Source organism: Typopeltis vanoorti, chromosome 8 (assembly GCF_054136105.1).
Source record: "Typopeltis vanoorti isolate ZY-2024b chromosome 8, IOZ_Tvanoo_1.0, whole genome shotgun sequence".
NCBI lineage: Eukaryota > Metazoa > Arthropoda > Arachnida > Uropygi > Thelyphonidae > Typopeltis > Typopeltis vanoorti.
Genome location: NC_143556.1, coordinates 366,955 through 379,947, shown reverse-complemented (window position 1 = coordinate 379,947; position 12,993 = coordinate 366,955). Strand labels below are relative to the sequence as shown.

Here is a 12,993-nt window from a genome sequence, read left to right as displayed (position 1 = left end):
CTACTGTGCCCAGATCTGGGCACAAGGTTTTCTTCTTGATGGGGTGGAGGTATGTTGGATCCAGAGGCGAGTGATGAAGATGATAGGTGGTCTATGGAATGAACTTTCTGAATAACTTAATAAATGAATGGGTTATCAGTAATAGTGCAATTGTGGCACCCTGCAAGAGGATTTGAATAAACTAGATAGATGGGCAAATGAATGCGGGTTTCGGTTCAATACAGCAAATGTAAAGTCTTGAGGGTTGGGATCCATCAATGGGGGGATGCATACTCGATTGGAGGAGGTAGGGGAGACCAGAGATCTGGGGATGATGATTGATAGAAAAATGTAGTTCAGAGGGCATATTGCAAAGGTGGTGAGGGTAATTCAGAGGATTGCTGCAATACTGAGAAGGATGCTGACCTGCAAAGATAAGAGTTATCATTCCATTGTATAAAACCCTGGTGAGACCACACTTAGACTATTGTTCTCAGATTTGGTCTCCAGGATTTGAAAGGGATAAATTGACTTTGGAAAGGTACAGTGGCAGATAACAAAGATATTTTCAGGACTGTACAATATGAGTAATGAGGATCGACTGAGAGAATGTGGACTGCAGTTTGGTGGATAGAAGGAGAGATGATATGAACGGGACTTTTAAAATGTTGATAGGCAGCTACAGGGTAGACATTGGAAAGTTCTTTCACTTCGTGGAACGGCAGGAAGGAGAGATGACAAGGGGGCCATCCCTGGAAGTTACAAAAGGAGGCTGTGCACAAGATGGTGAGGAGTAGTTTCTTTGTGTGGAGGGTGGTTGGTTGAACCTTGGAATGCATTGCCTGAGAGAGAGTGGTTGGAGTGGGAATTGTCAATGGGTTCAAGCAGTGGTATGATAAACTTTGTGATTCCTGAAAGTCTTTTTTTTAAAAAAAAGACTCATCGTGAGAGGTTCTGGATAATAATAATAACTTTACAAGAACAGGTTGAAGATCTCTGGGTTACAGAAATTAGTTGATAGGCAGAAAAGGGGTGATATGATTGAAACATTCAAATTACTGAAGGGTTTTTACAGGATTAATTGAGAGAAAATTTTTAGAACAGGTCTGGTGGGAGAACTAGGGGCCATCCATGGAAACTCAGCAAGAGTATAGTTAGCAAGGGTGTTAGAACTAGGATTTTTACTTCAAGAGTGTTGAACGAGTGGAATAAGCTACCTGAGTTTGTTGTGGGTGCCATGACTGTAAATGAATTCAGAGCAAAGTATGATAGATACTGTGCAGGTGCTGATACTTGTTCTTGACATGATGTTTAGGGTCTTCCACAATGAGTCTAAGGGCTCCTTGGAGTTGCCTGTAATAATAATATGCATCATTTGTTGTATTTAATTATAGTTTCATACTATTTTAGTTTGAAACATTCGCTGAATTAAAAGTTGTCTGTTACATGACAGCCAGACAAATAAATTGGTGAACAAAATTTTATTTTTTATGCATTGCTTCTTTTTGATAATTATTTCACAAATTCTTGGCTTGTAATTACTAAGCAATGAAAATTAAATTCAACTTTTATTAATCTTTTAGAATTCTACCCATGAACTTGAAGTTCTTAGACAAGGCTTTTTCCATCTGTTTTTCAGAGTTTTTAGCCTCTTCATTGTCCACTGGATCCACCTAAGTGTAGTGTGCTTTTGGAAAAATTCATTACTAACCCACATTAATGAAGTTACATCTGTTACGCAGGCAACATCTCTGTTGTATGCTACGTTTGAAGCTCATGCTTCCCATCAATATGTTTGATCATTTTTTGAACAGGACATGTAAGGGTAAGCACAACTTAATTCAAAATAAATTTTGATAACTTTGAGAGAACATTTTAACACACTAGTGTTGAAATTTCTTGAAGTTTTGTATATTGTAAAGATTTTGTCATTAGAGCTATGTGTTCACTCCTGTAATTTTATTTTCTCATCTGTTGTCCTTGGAGTTGTTTTAATTTTAACCACACCTCACTAAAATGTGTAAGTTAAAATTAGTTTAGTCATTTAGTGGTCGCTTTTTTATTTCATGTAAATATATTAACCTGTTTCCCTGATATCCAACATATCCAAGTTTGAAGTCAGCAATTTGAAATGAATTATAGGCTAATGTGCTGCTTTGTGTAATGAACTATTTGCAACATATAGCAAATGTTTCCCAAACGTACATATATAAATAATTTTTTCAGTGCAAATAATATTTTTAATCAGCCACTTATTATTCTTCCACTTTTTTCTGTTCTTATAAGAATAGGAGTAATGTTGTCTAATACAATACTCTTCTTGTGTTCATTCCATCTTCTGAAGTAACTTCATCCTGTATACTGTGTCCTTACTTTTAAAATTGTAATACTTTTAAAATTACAACTTGGAATGTCAGAACTCTGTATGAAGCTGGCAAATTAAGAAATTCCACAAGAGAAATGAAGAGGCTGGGCATCCGGATTTTGGGAATTTGCGAGACAAGATGGCCAGGATCTGGAAAGTGTCAACATGATAATACAACAAGTATTACTCTGGGAATGATGAGAACAAACATCGACATGGTGTAGCTGTAATAGTAGATGAAGAAATCAATAAATCAGTACTAAATTGGATTCCATTTTCTGAAAGGATAATGCTGTTACAACTTAAGGGAAACCCCGTTAACATAAATATCATCCAAGCTTATGCACCCACAGCTGACAAAAGTGAAGATGTTGAAGAGTTTTATGAACACCTAAAAGAGATTAAAAACCTAACAAAGAAACATGATATAAATATAGTGATGGGTGACTTCAATGCAAAAGTAGGAAGAGGGGGTGATGGAAAAATTGTTGGCGAACATGGCTTAGGCACCAGAAATGACAGAGGAGATCGCCTAGTCCAGTTCTCTCAGGAAGAAGATCTAACAATAGCAAATACCTGGTTTAAACTTCCACCCAGAAGACTGTACACTTGGAAATCGCCTCAAGATAACGAACATAACATTGTCAGAAATCAAATTGATTATATACTGATAAATAAAAGATTCCACAGTAGTATAAAGAGTGCAAAGACTTATCCTGGAGCAGATATCTCATCAGACCACAATCCCATAGTTGCAGAAGTACGTCTTAGATTAAAATCAGCTAAAAAATCGCAAAAGAAGAAAAAGAAAATTGATTAGAAAAACTGAAAGACCCAAACATAAATAAAAGTGCCAAGACACAGCTTAACCTGCGATTACAACAGATTAACATAGAAGAAAATACAAGTGTGGAATCTCTTTGGAATAGCTTAAAGAATGCCATCGTAACAACAAATATTGAAGAAGTAGGTTATGTCAATGATATAAAACAACAGGAATGGATGACAGAATAGATTCTTTCTCTTATTGATACAAGAAGAATGTACAAAAACAAAGACCTAGCCAGGTATACAGAAACACATAACATCATCAAGAAAAAAATAAAAGAAACCAAGGAAAATTGGATGAAAAATTTATGTACTGAAATTGAACTGCTTCAGAAGAAACATGATAATTTCAATCTGTATAAGAAAAATCAACGAAATTTCCGGAAAACTGAGGAAAAAGCATATAGTGTCTCTAAGAGACGAAAATGGAAAAATAGTTCTAGAAGAAGAGAATATAGCACAGATTTGGATACAATATGTAACAGAACTTTTCAATGATACTAGACAGAAGCCTATAAATATAAAAGATAACATTCAAGGACCAGCAATCATGAAATGCGAAATAGAGAATGCTATACGAAAAAGTAAAACAGGAAACGCCAGTGGACCAGATGGTGTGCAAACAGAATTTTTAAAATTAATAGAACCAGATAACATCCAACTTCTTGAAAAACTATTTAATGAAATATATGAAAGTGATGAATTTCCATCAGATTGGCTCAAATCTACATTTATCACTATCCCAAAGAAACCCAAAGCGAATTCCTGTGGTGACTTCTGACTTATTAGTCTAATGAGCCAAACATTAAAAATATTTTTGAAAGTAATTCAGAATCGCATTTATAGGAAAAGTGAAGAAACTCTAAGTGAAACACAATTCGGCTTTCGGAATGGTTTTGGTACTAGAGAGGCCATTTTCTGTACCCAAATATTGATACAAAAATGCATAGAAAAAACAGAAATCTGTCTTTATGTGTTTCATAGATTTTGAAAAAGCATTCAACAAAGTCAGACACACTAACTTAATAGAAGTCCTTCAACAAATAAGGCTAGATGAACAAGACATAAGACTAATAACAAATCTGTATTGGAATCAGTCAGCTACCATTCAATTAGACAACATTACCACCAGTGATATTAACATCAAAAGAGGAGTGAGACAAGGATGTGTGCTCTCTACACTCCTGTTCAACATATACGCAGAGGTAATCTTTAAAAAAGCATTGGAAGAATGTCCAGAGGGAATCACAATAAATGGAAAGATTGTTAACACGTTCGCTGCCAACTACGAGTATACTCGTAGTGGGTAAACCTGCTTCACATCCCAGCTACGAGTATACTCGTATGACGCTTACCGCCGGGAACGAGATTATTGTAGTGACCTTGAAGAAGTGAAAATCCTTGGCTTGTGGGGCTAGCATCAAAACTGTGTATTCTCATAGACTGTATATGCTCTGTACAAGCCAACTACGAGTATACTCGTAGGACGTTTACCTCCGGTAACGAGATTATCGTACTGACCTTGAAGAAGTAAAACTTCTCGGCCTAGGGGAACAGACCATGCCAAAGTAGCGTGGCAGTGAACGTGTTAACAATAACCTACGATATGCAGATGATACCGTGCTAATTACAGATAACATTATGGATCTCCAAAAACTCATTGACAGAGTATACATAGAAAGCCAAAGAATGGGAATAAATATAAACATCAACAAGACAAAATACATGATCATCAGCAAACATCCAGCCTCATCAATGAAACTGACACTCAATGGGAAAAATATTGATCAAGTGTCAAGATATAAATATCTTGGTTGTTGGCTTAATGAATGGTTGGATCCAGAAATAGATATAAAGACAAGGATTGAAGTTGCATGGCAGTCCTTCATGAAAATAAGAACACTATTCTGCAATAAAGACCTAAACATGGAAGTCAGATGCCGAATGCTGAAATGTTACTTGTGGTCTATTCTGCTCTATGGAGTTGAAACATGGACATTGAAGGTGACAACCATCAAGAAAAATGAAGTCTTTGAGATGTGGCTATACAGAAGAATGCTAAAGATATCATGGACAGATAAAATTACCAATGAAGAGGTCTTAAAATCCATTGGCAAAGCTAAACATCTTGTACAAATAATCAAGAAATGAAAAACATCATATCTTGGCCACATCATGAGAAACAGCAAATACCAACTTCTACAAACTATTTTGGTAGGAAGAATTGATGGCAAAGGAACTTGAGGAAGTAAAAGAATATCATGGTTTGACAACATCAAGATGTGGACAGGAAAGAGCTGTGCACAACTGCTCAGATTAGCACAAGACAGCAGTTTGTTCGCCAAGATGGTCGCTGACCTTCGATAGAAGATAGCACAATAAGAAGACGATACTGTGTCCTAATGATTAGAATCTTCAGTTTTCACAAATACAACATACACAGGATCATTTTTTTCTTTTTAATTCTTATAAAGAAACTCACAAAGCTCAATTTTGCAGCTTTTATAACTATGTGTGCATGTTGGAGTTCCTGTAAAATGTGCGTGCATTCACATTTTACAGGAACTTTTGCAACTGGTTGCAAGTTATCAAGCTAATCATCTGCAGTACATTTTATCTAGTAGCAGGATATGTGTGAACTATTTATAGCTAATGTAGGAGAGAAGGAAGAAAATACAGGATGATTATTCTGAAGAAGTAAACATTAAATAGGAGAGGGGTGGAAATGTTCACTTGTGGTAACTGTTAAATAAGAAGCATTTATTGTGTATAATGCATCTGGCACTCATTACTGCTGTTTAGCTTTGAAATGAACAAAATTTGTGTTTGTATAAAATGTCAGCTTTCCATGCTTCTTGAAAAATTACTTCACTTTTTCCTTACCACAGCCAATGGCTGTGGGACCACACATGCATGTGTCATGTCCTTCTACCCCATTTTTGAAAGGATAGAAGGAAATTGATTGTGTGTGTGTGTGTTTGTGTAACGCGCACACACACACACACAGAATTGAGGAATGCAGGATACAATAATAGTAAGTACTGTATGAAATAGTTACATTATTTTCTCAACTGTTTCTTCCAAATTAGTCTTATCCATCTACATAATATTGTTGATATCAATATTGTTATCTTATTTTGAAATGAAACCTAATACCATATTCACTGCAAAATAATAGCATACACCATGTTTCAAATCTGATTTCATATCAAACCATCACTTCCTTCCTCTCTATATTCTTACTGCTAACTTGGATATCATTTGCTATGTATTGCTTGATGAAATGTTCTGTTTACTGCATAGAATTGTACTATTTCAAAGATTTCTTCTCGATAGCTTATCAGATATCTTTTCCAGGTCTGATGAGAAATCCCTGAATATAACAAGGATCTCTACAAAGTTTCTTCTTCTTTTCCCAAGATTTTCTGTTTGTGTCAAAATAAATATCTGATACAGGTAACTATTTGGCCTGAGCTCAGTTTGTTCTCCAAGTTTCTCTTTCATACTGTTTTTCTAACCTCTTCTCGAAAATGCTTACACATATTTTATCCAGAGAATGCCATAGAGAAATTCGTCTGTATTTGTTGTGTTTATTTTTATTTCTTTTTTTTTATAAATGAATACTATGAGATCTGTATTTCAATCATCTTCAATTTGAATATTTGACCAGGTAGCCTTTTGAAATATTCAATTCAACTTCTGTAAAATTTTCTACCTCCATATTTGAGCATATCTGGTCAATTATCATTTACTCCATCCACCTTTCCAATTTAGCACCATTTGTGTGGTAAAGTGTTGCTAATGAGAAAAAAAAGACAGCATGACAGCTGACAGTTTAGGGTGATTAAAAATGGAGCACTACATGAAAGAACAACGCATTTTCATTGTTGAGCAATATTTTAAAAATAATGAACGTTTGGCAGCTACAGTTCGCAATTTTCGTATAAAATATGATCGGAATAGTGATTTAACTTCATCAACTGTGAAAAGATTAATTAAAAAATTCAAGGAAACTGGATCAATTAGTGATCTTATATGCTCTGGCCGTCCTACAAGTAGTTCAACAGAAAACATCGAATCAGTTCGTGAGAGTGTTGCTGAGACTCCAGGAACATCAATTCGGCACCGTGGTCTTGAATTGGGCATTTCAAGAATATGAAATGCTCTCTACAGTGTATTCTCATGAAAGATTTGCATCTTTATGCTTACAAAGTTCAATTGACTCAAGAACTGACCACACACAGCAAAGAGAGTTCGTTGAATGGATTATGGAACAACAAGTGGATGCTTATTTTTCGAACAAAATCATATTCAGCGATGAGGCTCATTTTCATTTTGATGGCTTCATTAATTGACAAAATTGTCACATTTGGGGTTCTGAAAATCCACGAGTGGTTGTTGAGAAACAAATGCATCCACAACGTGTCGCTGTTTGGTGTGGAGTTTGGGCTGGAGGCATCATCGGTCCATTCTTCTTCGAAAATGCAGCTGGTAAGGCAATAACAGTTAATGGTGCTCGCTATCGCGACACGATAATCCAGTTTTTTGTGCCTAAATTGCACGATATGGATGTGGACGACATGTGGTTTCAACAAGACGGTGCAACACATGCCATACAACCCGAGAAACAATTCAATTACTGCATGAGTCATTTCCTGGTCATGTAATTTCCCGTTTTGGTGATCAGAATTGGCCACCCAGATCATGTGACTTAATGGCGTTAGACTTTTTTCTTTGGGGTTTTTTGAAGTCTAAGGTTTATGCCAACAAGCCCAGCCTTGAAGGAGGAAATTGAGCGCTGTATCAACGAAATTCAGCCACATTTATGCAAAACGGGCATGGAAAATTTCGACAAAAGAGTGCGTATGTGCCAGCAAAGCCATGGAGGCCATTTACCCAATTGCTATTCCATGCATAACCCTATACTGTATACTTAATGAATCAATAAGAAATTACAATTTTTAATTAAAAACCTGTGTTTTCTATCAAAATTACTTCTTGCGTGAATTTTGGGACACCCTGTATAAATGGGTTGGTTTTGTTGATTTATGTCAGGTGAAGTATATATTTTTATGTTGAGTTGCAAAAATAGTGAGGATATAATCTTGTGTACTTTCTTTTGAAAAAAGAAAGAACATTTTCAAAAGCATTTGGTTCTGAAAATATCAATCTCTCAATGAAAATGGAAATACCACATTATTCTTAGTATTATTATTATTATTACATGAGTATCTCCATGGAGTCAGAAGACTCATCATTGGAGACTGATGCTAACCTTTATACATACAGTACCTGTCATACTTCTTCAACTCATTCACTGGTAGGGCATCATAACTCATTCTGGTAATACGTTCCATTTTGTCTCCACTTTCCAAGCAAAAAGTCTAGTCCACACACAAACTTATTTCAGGGATGACTTCTAGCTCTCTCCCTCTTTTTCTCTCTATTCATCATGCATTGAAAAATTTCCATTGTGTTAAATCTTATAGAACTCTTTTATTAACTTATAAGTTAATATCATGTCCCCTTTTTCTGCTTTTCATCTAAACTTAGCAACTTGCATACTTCCAACCTATCCTCGTAGAGAGCATTCAACACCTGTCACAAGATTAGTCACTCATCACTGAATCCTTTCCATCACCTCCCGATCCCCAAGAAACTTGGCTGACGATATCTGAACACAGTAGTCAAAATGCAGATGAATCATAATCTTATAATGAAGAACAATAACCTTCCTACCTTTACTTGTTAGTGCATTTTTAACATCCCAATAATCTTTTGAGCCATTTTGCCAACTTTTGCAATATGCGCTCTGAACTTCGACTCCCTGCCAACCATTATCCTCTAGTCCCTGGTCTCATTAATTTTCTGCAGTCCAGTACCATCAGTGTAATGATATACAGTATGTAATTTTCAACCAACGTGTATAACCTTACATTTTGCAACATTAAAATGATCATTTTCTTTAACATGCACTCACAATTTATTTAAATAATCCTGTTGGTTATCTGCAACACCTTTATCGGCAAGCAATTAGATTGACCTTTGACTGATTGTTTCTGACGTCTCAAATGCTGCAGCGGACAGAGATTTTCAAAGAATATAATATTGGCACATTAAGGAATTTGAAACTCTACACAAGAACTCAGCTTCCAAACTTCCTCAACTACCTCTGAATACTGTAATAAACCTATCTTCCTGAATCAATTGGCACACTCATGTGGCCATAACTTTGGAGTAGCACCTATGAAAATTCCTGCCAAGGAATAATGACACATTTAGAATGAGTTATCTGCAGCTTTCCCAGCCATATTATAAACAGCATACTGAATGTAGCCAGCATCTCACTCAAGTTAACCCACCAAAAAGCAACCTTTATAAAAAAGAATTTCAAGCGCTGCAAGAGATTAAAAGCAAGAACAGAATAATTCCAAAACCAGATAAGGAAAATGCCACAGTGGTTTTAAATCCAGATTACTCAGGTAAGCTTGCCTCTTTACTTCTGGATCATATCTACCTCCCCGTAGACTATGATCCCACTAGCCCACAAATCATAACAGTGCATAGGTTCCTTAAAAAGGTTATCTCTTGGCCTGTGGAAGTTACATACTAAAACCTTATAAATCTAGAACCTGCTCCCCCCAGATATATAGACCAAAAATCCATAAACAAAATTTGTCATTACGTCCCACTGTGGATGGCATTGATTCACCCATGTACAAATTAGCCAAACAGTTAGCCAAAGTGCTCACACAATATATGGCAACATACCTTCACACATAAAAAAAACTCAGCCCACTTTAAAGCTAGTATAGAAAACCTCACACTCTAACACACTGCATAATGGTCAGTTTTAATGTCTCCTCTTTATTTACCAATATCTCACTCAAAGATACCTCAGACCTCATTCAAAGTCATAATTCCTCTCGATATCTCAGTCCTATTTCAGTTCATAAATTCAGTCTATTTCATTTGGCAAGGAAAATTCTACAAACAGATGGGACACTGCCATGGGTTCTCCACCTCTGGCCAACTTCTTTATGGGGACCTTTGAAGAAGAAGCCTTAAAAACTGCCCCATGTCTACACTACATGGGTGATATGTTTTGCATTTGGCTGCATGATCTGGATACACTCCAATTTCTTCTTAAAACACCTAAACAATCAACACCCCAGAATCCAGGTTTACCATGGAAAAGGAAAACAATTGTCTCCCATTCCTAGATACTCGGATTACATACCAGCCTGATGGATACCTGACTCTCCATTTACAGAAAACCTACACATACAGGTAGATACAATCAGCAATAGTTCCCTCCCACCTCCTGACAATATGAACTTATAGAGATCCCTATATGACAGGGTAAACTTAATCAGTTCAGATAATTGTACCCTAACTACTGAACTTATATTAATACTTTCTTAGACAATGACAACCTCCCCCTCCCAAAAATATTAAAACCATGTAACGACAATCACTACCACTTCCCCTTCAAAGCAGCAGAGATTTATCAAAAACTATCAAGTTCCATATATTTGGACACATCTGAAAAATTAACAAAAAATCGTAAGGAAATATGACCTTACAACCAGAAACCATATAAGAAATTGTCATCTCTTATCTGCTTTACCAGAGACTAGCACATCCCCTAGACTTACCAACAGTATACCAAGTCCTTTGCAGTTACAATATGGCCAAACAGTCAGGATAGCTAATATCAGGATGTCTGGACATAAGTACTACATCTGATTCCACCAATACAGCCATCAGGACTTGGTAACCATGCTTACACCGGAAGAAGGTCGCTCTGTTACATTCCAGCAAATACAAGTATGAAAGACTAGTCATTGCATCTTCTTGATCTCTGAAACATGTTCCACAACTCAACAAATTTGGGTGCATGCAACTACCCCCCAAATTTTGGAAGCATATATTTTAAATTGTCAGTTCAGTTGTCAAGACAACCTAATATAGTCCATGGGGGGAACCTTTAGGATTCTAGGCCAGACGTCTTGCCTTTATTCAGCCTCGTTTGCTCAGTGTTACTGTCTGTGCACATTTAAATGCTTTTTTGTGAATCTGAGATGAAGGCATTGTTGTTGTGGTTATAGCCTTTTGACTGTTTAGGGACAGCTATATATGCCACTACCAGCTAGGAAATGACTTTGAGCAAGGTGGATTTCCATTGCCTTCCTTGATTGTAGCCTGCATGTTCATGACTGGTTTCCCTGCTTGCAGGATGAAAAAGCCCAGATTAACTGGAGGGAAATCCCCACTGTCCATGCCCAAGACCAGCTAACTTGACTATGGCTGAGAAAGATCCTTAAGCTCCTCATGTCATCAATTGGAATCGAACCTAGGACACCCCTTCTCCAGGCATATGGTTGCAAAGCACATGGCCACTAAGACTATGGGCTTTGCATAAGAGGGTATTAATTAGTTTTTTATAATTTCTTCTAGTATACTCTTAATTTCCTGAAAAATTAAAAGCTAGATTAAAAAGCATTGGTGAAAATATGCAGCCTTGATGAACACCTCTTGCAATGGTGAAGAGTTTTAATTATGCATACTGTTTTATTATCTATTCCATACTGGTTCAGTATTCTCTACAATACCTCATGCCATACTCACCTGATGCCTTCTGCATATCTATAAAACTGCGACATAGTATTTTATTATTATTAATATCCTAAGACTCCATGGAGTCAGACTTGTCCAGGAGGTCCCGTTGTCATACACACAGCTCATCATACTGTGCCTTAAACACATTCAAATTCTCTGAAGACACCACACTTTCAGGCAAGGAATTCTAATCATTCACAACTCTCACACGCAAAAGACCTTCTTCCAACTCATTTGTTCACACCCACTTTATACAGCTTCCCTGGATGATGACTTCTCCTACTGATCTCCCATCATTTTATGAAATCAATATTAAACCTGTAACAACCCCCTTACCAACCTATATGTCTCTCTCATATTACTCCTCTTCCTCTTATCCACTAGACTGTAAATTGCATCTTCTCAACCTTTCATCATATTCAACATTCCAGAGATCATGAACTACCTTAATCAGTCACCTCTATACCCTTTCCAACATCTCTTCATCCTTTTGAAAGCTAGGTGACCTAATCAAGGCCTTAAACAATGAAACAAGTATCTCCTTCCTTCTACAAGTCAGTGTCCTCTCATCATTACCAGAATTCGTTGTGGTGTCCTCTAAATTTTAGATCGTTATCCACCATCATCCAAAGATCTCTTATTTTCTCCACCTCCAACAGTATGTATCCCCACTATGCATAAATTCTACATCCCATGGTGCCAGCGTCTCTTCCTACCCCCCAAGGTCCACGTAAAAGCATCTGTTTTCCAAGAGTGATTAGATCAGGAGGACAAGGCGATAGTCTCTAGTTATTCTGTATATTTCATTTCTAAGTGTGAGATGGTTTATGGTATCATATGCTGCAGTTAGGTCTACAAAGACTACTCCTATGGCTAGTTTTTGCTCATAACCATTTTCTATATATTGAGTGAGGTTGAGAATTTGTGATGTGTCTAAACGGTCTAAAGCCAGCCTGCTCAGCAATAAGATGGGGTTTGATTAGGGGTTGTAGCCTATTCAAAATTAATCATTCATAGAGTTAAAGAGGTTGCTGAGTAGTGATATAGGTCTGTAATTTTTTGCTTCAGTTGGGGTTTTCCCTGGTTTCACAAAGGCCACCACTTTGGCATGCCTCCAGATAGTTGGTAGCCCTTAGGGTTCTGAGGCAAGTGTTGTATAGGTTTAATAACCACTCTTTAGTCCTAGTTTGAAAATGTTT

The 12,993-nt window shown here is 36.7% G+C and overlaps 1 long non-coding RNA gene across 1 annotated transcript in view; it reads left to right on the top strand.

The window, feature by feature from the left end:
• Nucleotides 1-12,993, top strand: part of LOC150103666 (uncharacterized) — an 84,069-nt gene that overhangs the window by 12,548 nt on the left and 58,528 nt on the right. Inside the window, exon 2 of the long non-coding RNA XR_016548712.1 lies at nt 1,619-1,804. This is a non-coding gene — a long non-coding RNA (uncharacterized LOC150103666). The remainder of the gene's footprint in view (nt 1-1,618; nt 1,805-12,993) is intronic.